Raw genomic sequence first — 11,629 nt, forward strand, 5'->3', positions numbered from 1 at the left:
TGCGAATAAAAAGGATAAAACTTATGCTCGAAAAATGTAACCTTTCACGAGATGGTGGTTCGCACCAGCGTCCCAGATGGAGATGAAAATGAAACATGGATGCACTCTTTTCGTAGCTGCCGCCTGAGAATCACCGTCGCAGCGAGGATACCGAAAGAATTTTAGTACGTTCTGTCTGCTAATACGCTGGTGGACACGCGCTCTCCGTGAAACGAGCTGCTTTCTCACGGGAACGGGGAATTTCATGTTTTTCGAACTCGAGTTGTTCGTTGAACAAAAACTGCTCCGCGATACAACCAGCAGGACCGACCGGTCTGCTCTCTTCACGCTCTGACCTAACTACCGCCGCAGGATGTTTCCTTGACTGAAAAAATGTACGCGAAGTTTGCAATTAGCCGCGCACATCTAAACGCAACACGTACGGATTACTCTGTGCGCCGGAACTTGGCGAATGCCTGACTGGCTGTAAAAAAGATCCATAGAGGTACAAAAGAAAGCTGTTAAATATTTTTGCCGAGACTGTAACGTGTTCGGGAGTTTCGACATGAGGATTTAACTACACTCCGTGCGAAAAGAACCAGCCACATTGAAACGGCTCTCCGTGTTTAAATTTTTCGCTCGACGTGGTGGACCGTAATTTATGATGCTACAATTTCGGATTTTATTCTCGTGTTATCTTTTACGAGGAATTGCATCGTTGTCTGTGAACTAAATTCAGATATCGTTCGGAAGTCTTGCAACGTAAAACGTGTACAGGAAAAAATCGTTGCTGTCTATAAAGCGTTGCTTGATTATACATTTTACACGCATCTCGTATAGTATCGCAAGGCGAGCGGTCTCTCAGAGACCCGATAGAAGGATGGAAATAAATTAAACATTAGGCGGCGCATTCGTTTAAACTTGAAACCAACGACTAATCCACAGGATATACACAAGTTCGAGTTGCATCTAATTACCGTTACTACGTGTTACGCGTGCCCGTACCTTCAAGTTGTTAAGACTTCTTATTAACTCATTACACAAACTCTGACATAACGTTGCATTTCTAAGATTGTTCAGCGAGTTTTCGACTCTGAAACGACGGAACGGAAAGACAGTTGTTATCAAGGGGAATGTATAATGAATGACAAATACTTGAATTACATAGCGGTAATAAGACGGTATTAGAAATTTCCACGCATAAGGATACGTTTCTTGTTCGTTCTTATTAATCTTGTTCACTGTCGCCGTCAATTTGCGTTGTACTTTGAGAACGCAAACTCTACTATATAGAAAATTCGCCTTATTCCTAGAATTGGAAATTGTACGAATATATACTTCCGATATTTCAGATCACCCGGTATACGTACTTTTGTTTCCAACCGGTTACATGGAACACAGAGTTTGACGCGCTGGGTAAAACTATAATGCGACGGGTACAAAATAACGCGCGAATTCGCAAATTGTCGTACGTGTCAGTTTCTTTGCTTTATTCCCCCGTGGCAATCGCAGCGCAATTTTTGTAAATAAACTGGGTAACTGGTGCCGCGTTGTTTTACAAAACTGATCGCTCTCTCTTGACAAGTTTTTCGTATAAAACGAACGAAACACGTCTCGCCCAAACAAGCGTACTTGTCAGAAAGATTGTAGCATTCTCTCGTTTCGCGAAAGATATCGTTTATCAACGCGAGCGAAATGATACAAGATATACGCGAGAATCGAGGTCAGTTAGTTAACAAGTAAAAAATCCATCCCTGCGGCAGGGTACGCTTTACGCTCGACTCTTTTTAATCGGCCACGACATTATCCAAGGGGATTTCATCGTCCCACTTCCCACAGAAATCTCAATCGACGTTCGACAAACAGAAGAAGGCAAAGTCGATTAAGTCTTGACGCCGGGACAATCGTTCCGGGAAAGTATTTCTCCATGCGACTGTAATTATGATCCTCTCTTAAGATTATCCACGTTCTTTCATCAGGAGAAAAATGATCGCTCGTCCGGGCCGTGTTTATCGAGACCAGTCAAAACTGCCAGCGAGCGTCGATCTCCTTTAAAATGGAAGCTGTTCCTTCGATGTATTTTCCACAATTGACTTCTCAAAAGTACGAACGTACCTAAATTTGTCGAATGTTTTCAAACTTTTCCGAGATTGAATTTTATCCCAGAGAGTAAAAAAGTTCTCTAGTGTTCGGAAAATTTGAACTATTTAAGTCGTTGATCGACTTATCAAACTTAAACACCGTACAATTCGTCCATCAGCTCTGTTATGTGATACTTTAGTATATAACTTTGCTATACGTCAGAGGCTATCATTTTTCTTAGAATATTCTATAGAATAATATTAGCTTCGAGACATTTGCCTCGTAAATTCCTTTAGATAAATAAGTATCTGAACGCAGAGAATGTATATGATTAATAGTTCTAAAATATAATATTGATAATATTACGATGTCGGTGTAGCACAACAATCTAGAAGAAAGATTGGAGCCAAACCTCTTTTCTTTTTGGTTCTCCGTGAACGAACTGCACGATAACGTAATGGCCGACTTCCTGCTTCTCTAATGGCTGGACGTAGCCGGGAGGCTAGGATCTAGCGCCAGCTACAATATCCTATACGCGATAATCGAGCTGATTTAAGGCCCCGTGCTTCCGACCACGCAGGAAAACACTTGGATGTTAGGCACACCTGGCAGGTGGTACGGTATACGCTGTAGACTCGGTCGGGACGGCCACTGCTTAGCGTGTTCCTTGGTAATATTGGGTAATTTCGCGTAATTTCGTGCTTCCTCCATCGAGCCGCGGTATTTCATTCGCGATCCACGTTTGTCATACGTCTCGCCTGACGTTTCGCGTTGATAAACGATCGTTTCTACGTCATTATTTTCAGCAGATCGCCGCCTGTCAGCGGTTGTCTTCGTATTTTTGTGAACGCGTCTCGCTTTCGCTCGAGGGATGTTCAATCGCGTTCAATTCACTCGCAATCCTCCGAGACTACGCTAAAGCTACCAAATATAACAGTCGCTGTATGATTCAGAAGTTACTTCTACCGTTCTATGGAAATCGAGTAAAGCCTGTGGATGCTTATCGAACTGGCCTCTCGTAAATAATATTTTGTTAGTCGACATTTTCCTTCGGAAAGGACTAACTGCTTGATCTATTGAAAAATGGATTTGATTCTCTCGTCAGAATTACTTACTTTCGTTGAATCGATAAAAATACACCAGAATTTGTTCACACGACGAATTACAGGAAAAGAATAACGAGAAGTTAGAGCCGCTCGCGAAGTTCTTTCCACAGAAATTAAATTATTAATCGTTTCGATGCGAAAACTTACTTCTATTCTAAGGACAGCAGGACGGTTATGTCTCACTCCACATTGTCAAGAGCGTTACACAGAGCTGAGTGTAACGCCGTCGTGTAACAACCGAGCGATCAATAATCCATCGAGAGTAGATGCGAGATAACGAAAATTGTAGGCGCCTCATCGAACTTTTATACACGGCTTTCGAAGCCAGTGACTACTAGTCTGCCGCGACGTTGTCGACAAAGATACGAGCTGGTCGTGCATTATAAACGGAGGCTGCGTATCGATTTAACGACGTGGATCGAGTACGATGTACGTAGTACCATTGGAATTTATGGTCGACCGTATGGAGGACGCACAGCCGATTAAGTTTGTCGAGTAGACTCAGGGTACGACGCAAGCTGTTGCGCATATGAATTTTCCTTTTCACATAGTAAACAGAAATTTCTCAAAATCGATCAAACCAATTAACTGCAGATCGCAAACTCGATAAAAAATTGTTTCGGACGTCATGTAAAAATGTACAATTTCTCGGCGTAGAGGCTTTCCGCCTTTATCCTTCATGGATACCGAGCTTATCGATAAGATATTACTATATTATTCGGAGCCGTACCTTAGGTAGAATGTCCGAGAGCAACGAGGGTCAAGCAAGCGGAAAAGTAATCTTCGCAATTTCGTTTCTCCTCTCGTAGCGGCTTTCTATCGGCACGACACCAACCTCCACCCTTGACCTTAATCCCGCTTCTTCATTTAAAATTACGATGTTTGCGTGTTTTATCAATTCTTTTGCACGCGATAGATAGAACACGATACACGTCGCCACATCGTATCCTGGCTGTTGCTGTTGCGCGGAGCACGGTGATTCGCGTTAAGTCTCTGAATAATGTATTATTCCTATCTGAAATAGAGTTTGATCGTGACATGGTTTTTCACACGTCCTCCATATCAACAAGCTGCGGATGAGAAAATATATTCGAAAACTCAAAATTTGCCATCTAATTTCGGGAAAGAATTTCAGAGAAAATTGAGAAGTTTTACGTTACTTATAATTCTCGTGTCTCTCCTTCGAAATTGAGAAGCTTCTTCGAATCTTACGCCATACATAAAAAAAAACCAATGGTACTTTTATTGTTATCCGACGGTAGTCCGACGGAGATTTCAAATTTGATAAAAAAAGAACGACCTGCGGCTTGTGAGATCCATTCGAACAGGACAGAAGGAAATATTCCTCCTGGAAATCATAAATAACCGATGACACGCGTAATCCAGCGACCCTTTTCTGCGGCCTTCAGACAGCTTTTCGAAGATATCGGATGGCATTGTAACGCTTGCTGGAGACACTCAGGGGCTAGAAACGACCAAGTTACCCGGGATAGTCGATGTCCCTTCAGCGGTAGCAGCGCAAACTCACCCTCGACTGTCTGTACTCACGCAACGCTTCATAGTTAGAGGCGCTCGCGTGGAAGATGCACGGATCCTGTTCAAATTGCCCGATAATAGACACATAGCGGGGAAATTGAGTCGGAACCGATTAAATATTATGACAGTATTCCCATGAAATTTAATCTGGAGTAATCAAACGTTAGAGAGTAAAGAACAGTGGCATTGATCCGAGAAGAAACGGGATAATCGGGATGGTTCGCTATCAACGTTGCATTAAAAAAAAATATTGCTATGGTACGACCTGCTGAATACGTTTTTCGGTAGAAAGTACGCGACCACCTCGCGAGTCCTCTCATCTCCATCAAATATAATTTTCTAGGAAAAAACCAGTTAACGAGCTCGGCTAAAACGCTGATACGCTATCATTAATTGTTATCTCGGAAATACGTGTATTACAGGAAAATAAGGCAAATATTTCTATAAAAATTCAAATATTAGGTTGTCCGAAAAGTGTCTTTTTTTCGCAAACGAGTTTTTTTATAACAGTGCACCTTCATACAAACGTGATACCAAGTCTGTGAAATGTCGCGATGTTTATCTCAACAGAACAAAATGGATCGTACGTAATTCGACAAAATAATATAAAACAAAAAAACGTTGTTAGTCTATTATTTCCTCATAAAACGAAAGAAACTTTTATTTATTATTTATCTACTATTATTACTATTATTATTACTACTATTATTATCTACTATTTATAGATACATCGTATTGAAGTCAAATACAAATCAGTCGCTAATTTAGTCGATTCAGCGAACAAACGACGTTCCAATACGTAGCCAAAAACTTTTACTCGTCACGTAACATGTACATGAATAAATCGGAAGCACGTGTCCAAGAATCTCGACTATCCGTGAATTCATCAGCTTAACGGTCTAAATGAATACGGTACTTGACGCAAGTTCATGCATTCGCTACGAACTTCGTGCATTCTTGAAACCCCAAAGAGCTAGGCGTAAGATGACTAGGAAAACTTAGTTTGGAGAAGCATATAGGTAGCCGCGCGCGCAAAGAGATATTAATAAACATTTGATCCTTTTCAGTGGAAGTTTGAACGTCTACCAAGACGTTTTTCGAATTCAGCAAGAGACTCGTGAAAGAAAGATTGGGTCTTGGGAAAGATCGATCGACTTTTTAGCAAATGTCAAACTGTGTGCAAAAACTCGAAACTTTTTAAGGATCTCAAACACATGATTCCTTGGAAATCGATAGTTCGAATAGCTTTCGAGAAATTCGAGCGTTCGAGATCAGAGAAATCGATCATGCGAAGGAACTTGAGATTTATCGAGATACATTCGAGACGAGGGAACGTCTGCAAGTTCTTGTAGAACTTCAATTTCCAGCGATTACAAAATTTTAAAACTTTCAACGTATGCGCCCAACGATTCGAGGCGTTTCGAGTGCATCGTTAACAAAGGGCGCCAACACACGCACGCATACAAAGGGCAATGAGACGCGCCTGGAATCAAGTGACAATAGACGCGCCAGGAAATTGAGTTGGCACTGATTAGACATTGCGGGCGTGCCATCATGCCGCGACGGTTCGTTGGAATCTACTCCGGCATACCCCGGGAGTCCAATTCCACCTTGAAGCTCGACCGATATTATCTCAGACTTTAGATCAAGCTCCCGACAACTCGAGCAAAAATGTCAAACTTTTCGCACTGACCAGGATAAACCGTGTTGATCTGTTACTCCGTTTTTTCGTCATTGGCAAAAGAAAATTAAAGATGTTTGTTCGCCGAAATCAGGACAAGTTTCGAGACGAAGAAGGAAGTTACACGTTGTATAAATCTCTGATGCTACTGGCCACGGATGTTGCGATCATCGTCGTGCAATTTGTTTCCCTGTGAAACGCGAAACGTTTTATACTACGGGACAGAGTAATTGAAAGCGAGGAAACAGTTGTGAATACGAAAGAGTATTTTACCATGCGCATAATAGGCCATGATTTCATTTCCGCCCGGCAGAAAAGTTGTTCGCAACGACGAGAAACGTTGCCGTAGATTACGGCAGAACTAGACGCATTCTTTACGGCTACGAACGTATACAGTTTATGCAATGCCATGAATAAGCGTGTCACACGCCGTGGTAAAGCTGCGCACGTTTTACGAAGCTTGCGCGACGATCATAATTTTCGTTCCAATATTCTTTTGTTAGGTATATATTCGCATTTTATAGTATCGAACGTAGTAGCTTTTATGAGTACTGAGCCTCCACGTTAGCTCGAAAGCTGCTCTTTCTGCAATAGCCCAGTAATTTCCCTTTAAATGTCAGCTAATGTATTCGCCATATAAAAAGTTAGTAACGGTATATCGAATATTGTCAGGTGAAATTTAAATACTGGCGTTGGTATGCTTCGATATTTGTGATCCATATTTGCATGTTCACATTCCCATTCGTAACCACGAGATATGCATGCGTGCGTCATGACAAGCGAAATACGCGGATTTTTATAACAGTTTAAAACCGTGCATCTGGTCCTGCGTGAAACGAAAAAATAAGACCGGCACTGGGAAAAATAACGCGACAAATCGAACGATGCCGCTCGTATGAAATTTGCAGAGTGCTGCGAGCAAAATAAAAAAAAAAGAAAAAATTGCAAAAGTCATTTTACATCGTGCAGATTAATACTTTATTGATCGCGAATATTTCCAGGGTTTGTTTACGTTACAGTACGATTATCGTTATATGTATACGTATATTTTCCTATGAAGCAATATTATCGTATAAAAATGACATATTCGCGTGAATTTCAAATAATTTTTTTACTCCTAACAAACGAAAAGTGATCACTTTTAAATATATATCGTGTATTAAACGGTCCTAAAAAAATATACACAGAGTGCGTGTGTCATACCTCGTAGCGAATATAGATTTGCGGCAAAGATTTTATTTGCAAGATATCGAGTACCGAGTTACCGCGTACAGTTTTCGCTCGCGAAAACCCTCAAATATTTTGCTAGTCACCGTTAATGTTCCACTGATCTTCGTTACTGTCTATTACCCGGGATTCCAACCAAGTAATGCTCTCGCATTTTATGCGATATGGAAACGCAAGAGTTGGAGGCTTCGGCAACCTCGAATAAGATAACCCTGCAGGTCGAACTCCGGGCCGTTATGCCGATAACGAAAATCCGTTTCCGTAAACCAATGTCCTCCTCCATCCCTATGGGGAACAGCTATACATACTATTTCAATCCTTGCGAGGATTACGCGGATTTTCCTCCGTTCTCCGCTCCACTACCCATCCTTCTCTACTTCGATCATACGTACGCTCAGCCGTTTCATTAAATATTAAATATTTATTCTGGCAAATTTATTAATTGCTCGGAAGCTTAACACGACCGATCCTTCGGCCGTGAAAGCTTCGAAAAATGAAAAATCTGCTAATAGTCGGACAGAATGCACTTGCGCCCCATTTTTTGTTGCAACGATAGTACCGCGGTCTTTATTCGACAGGACAAGCCGATTCACGGACGTTCAAGAAAGGAGAGACGAGGGAACAAAAATCCAACCTTCAGTGCGAAAACACGGAGCTGCAAGTTGCGGTGAATAGCGGCTGGCGCGACGTTCGGATTTCCTCGTATGTTTGGTGACCGTATTTTTTCCACGATGACAGTACGGGCCGGCTAACAGAATCCCCAACTTTGGTACCGCGCCAAATTATTATCGTCCAGTGTGCTTTATATTCTGGCCGATCGGGTGGTTCGACGCCCCGTCGGTGCCGCCGTATAACCTGGCTTTCCTCCGCAAACCGAACATCCGACAAAGGGTTATGTAAACTTTCGAATCGCTCGAATTTCCCCAACACCTTGAAAATTCTTCACATCGTTTCAACACCACTCGCTCCGACGCGTCTCTATCGCATCGTACATCGTATGGTGATACTACTTACAACCTGAAATAGCCTGAAATAGAATTAGTTAGGATAATTAAAACGTGTTGAGAAAGTTTCGAGCGGTATGCATCGAATTTGACGAGGCGTTGTCCCCCGGGATAGCTACGAAATACGCGTTCGCGTGATCGCGTCTGCATATGTCGTATAATCTATTCTTATCGCAGTTAACATTACAGAAGCCTGCCAAGCCCCTACAAAATGCATCGTGGCCGTATGTTTCTAATTATTTACTCAAGATAATAGCACGTATCGAGCAAACGATAGTATTAATCGACTATAAATCAAGCAGCTCGTCGCGGACGCGATTATTGATTCGATAAATTTCTGGTCTTTCGTTCGTCGAGTATGTTTCATGGCAAATTAATTCCTGCTTATCGGAGAACAACAATTGCGTGCCATATTTCACGTAGTCTGATATTTTGCAGTGCCACTGACCGTGTAATAAACGGCGCACGATCGTTATCTCGTAATATAGCCCGAGATGCAAACCGCTCGGGAAAGAAAGATTTAACTTCGTTTCCGTGATGGCCGACACGGAATTACATAAGCGTCCGGCTCGTTTCGAAAACGAATTCTACAGGGGAAACGAACGCTCGAGGTAGTAATTTTGTACGGCTAGATCGCGAAACAGATACCACTTTAAATCGAATAATTAATTGTGGTCGGTCAAATTACAGATAGGAACGTCGTAAAATAATGGTCGGTACGCAATAGTACTTTGCCAGTCGAACAGACAATTTATGAACGAACTACGCGCAACATTCGAAAAGGCAGTCAAGGAACGATTCAATCCCGTAATGTAACGCGAACGCGTAAGAATTTCCGGGAATTTCGGATTTCGAAATGGGAAGCATGTCAGTCGATCTTATTCGCGATTCGGTTCGCGCACAGGGGAAGCTGTCCCGTTTCGTAAATTGTATCGTTCGAGTCATTCGTTCGCGTTCCGCTCCTTTTACTTTTCGAATTTACTTTAAGCATGCAGAATCGAGTATCGTTGTACGGACTCGTACAGTTGTCGATTAATTGCCGACCAACCGGCAATCATTTCGAGATAAAGTAAACGGAAGTCAGCGACGTATGGCGAAAAGCGTATACTCGCGAATAACTTTCCAAGGGGATGCTTGCTTTACAAAATCAACGATTGTATCGCTGACCTACACCGTGCTTATTTCGTCGTTGTCCGCATTATTGTTATTCGTATTGCACAGGAACTTCGCTGCATTAATTGCAATACGATCGATTCTATATGGTACTTTCGGGTTGTTTAACTTCGCTCTGTGTGCACAAACTTTCCTCTTAAAGATAGCGAATTTATAAAGTTGACGCTCCACTGCTGATCGCGGTAAAACTTTTGATCGGATCACGAACAAAATTAATTTTTGATTCTAAGTTATCACGCGATATTGCGAAGACGACAGACAGCCATAACTTTAAGCGAAACAACGTCGTACACTTTTCGTTTTCCCCTTTCGACTTCCTTTCCCTCTTCGACCCCTATTCCGAGAATGAATTGCGCAAGCCCTTTCGCCCTTTTTATCATTCCTTCGCAGTCGCGCCTTTCTTGGCGACAAAATTGGCTTTGTTATGCGGCACGAGGTTTCAATTCCCAATACAGAACGGTCCAATTTGTGTCTGTCGCTGGTTTCGTCTCCCTACTTCAACTTGGTCGATGTTGTGTACGTCTCCTAATGAGACACAGTGAACCTGCTGGATCGCTCAAACTACTGTCAACCATACCAGCGACTAGTTTGCCGGATTAGAAATTCCGCAAATCTTCCACCGCATGCGGCTGAATACAATGTCAAGCCGTATGTTTGAGAGGCGCGTTCGTGTGTACACGAGCGGCACGATGTAACGTGTACGAATTCTCATCCTTGTACCAGCATACATTTCTCCCTGTGCGAATCTATGTACACCATTGTCTCGTCTATATTCGCCGAGGGATTCGCGATATCGGATCGGAGCTCGTCTATGGGACCACTTTCGGTCTTCTGCCTTTATTCGCGGTTTCACCGCTGAAATAGTACGGCCAACTTGGGAAGCGCGTTGACTTCGTAACGCCGCAATCGCGAAACGTTACAACACGCGATACGACTGTCTCTCGTATATTTCTATTCCGACCAATAAATAGTATCGCGGCTAGAAATCTGGCAGAGGTTGTCGCCGTCGATTAATCGTCGTGTCTCTCGACGAAGGATGACCGTAACTCGACGATCGCCTATTAACCGCGGCGATCAATCGAGTACCCGCGAGCAGGCACAGTTCATTTGCGAGCAGATACGATCGAGCATTCGTGCTATTATCAGCCGAGCCATCAGGTACTTAACTACAGAAGCATCTGTTGGTCGTGCGTTAGCAAGTTTCTAATTTATTTACTCCAAGAGAAACTTTGGCCACAGCCGCAAACTCAAAGACTTGCCGCTTTACGGCACGTAAGTGTGAAGATAAAGTTACGCTGAGATGGGACTATAAAACACACTGGGCTGCATGGATTTTCGCGTCACTTGACGCATCTCTAGGAGGAGAATTAAGCCGGTTTTGTTGCCGCAATAAACGCGCCGCTCTCTATTAATAATTCATGCAACCAACGCGACGGTCGAATCGTGGAGAGCCGCTTCGATCTTTCGTACCATCAGATTCGAACCTGATTTCGTGTTTGAAGAAAGTAAAACGAGAGATTTAATTCCTTTGCGCGAGCACTTCACCGAGATTTTCGATGCGAACAACATTTATTTCAAGAAAAGAACCCTTGAATCTAGTAGCGAGCTATCAAGCTTGAATGCTTCTTTCTTAAATTGTTGCTCGAGTGTCGCGTTTCTCAGGATGCCTTGCATCTTGTGGCGAATAAAATCGATGACCGTACCGTAAACTCAATTACATCTTCTAAAGGGCTATCGAATTGTTAATCGATGCAAATACAAAACGCTGAGATACGTCCGACCGTACAAATATAAAAAGTAAGGTGTCGAAAAACATTGTAATAGGCGGTTGAAACAGCGAA

This window comes from Bombus huntii, chromosome 5, assembly GCF_024542735.1.
Source record: "Bombus huntii isolate Logan2020A chromosome 5, iyBomHunt1.1, whole genome shotgun sequence".
In the NCBI taxonomy this organism is placed as follows: domain Eukaryota; kingdom Metazoa; phylum Arthropoda; class Insecta; order Hymenoptera; family Apidae; genus Bombus; species Bombus huntii.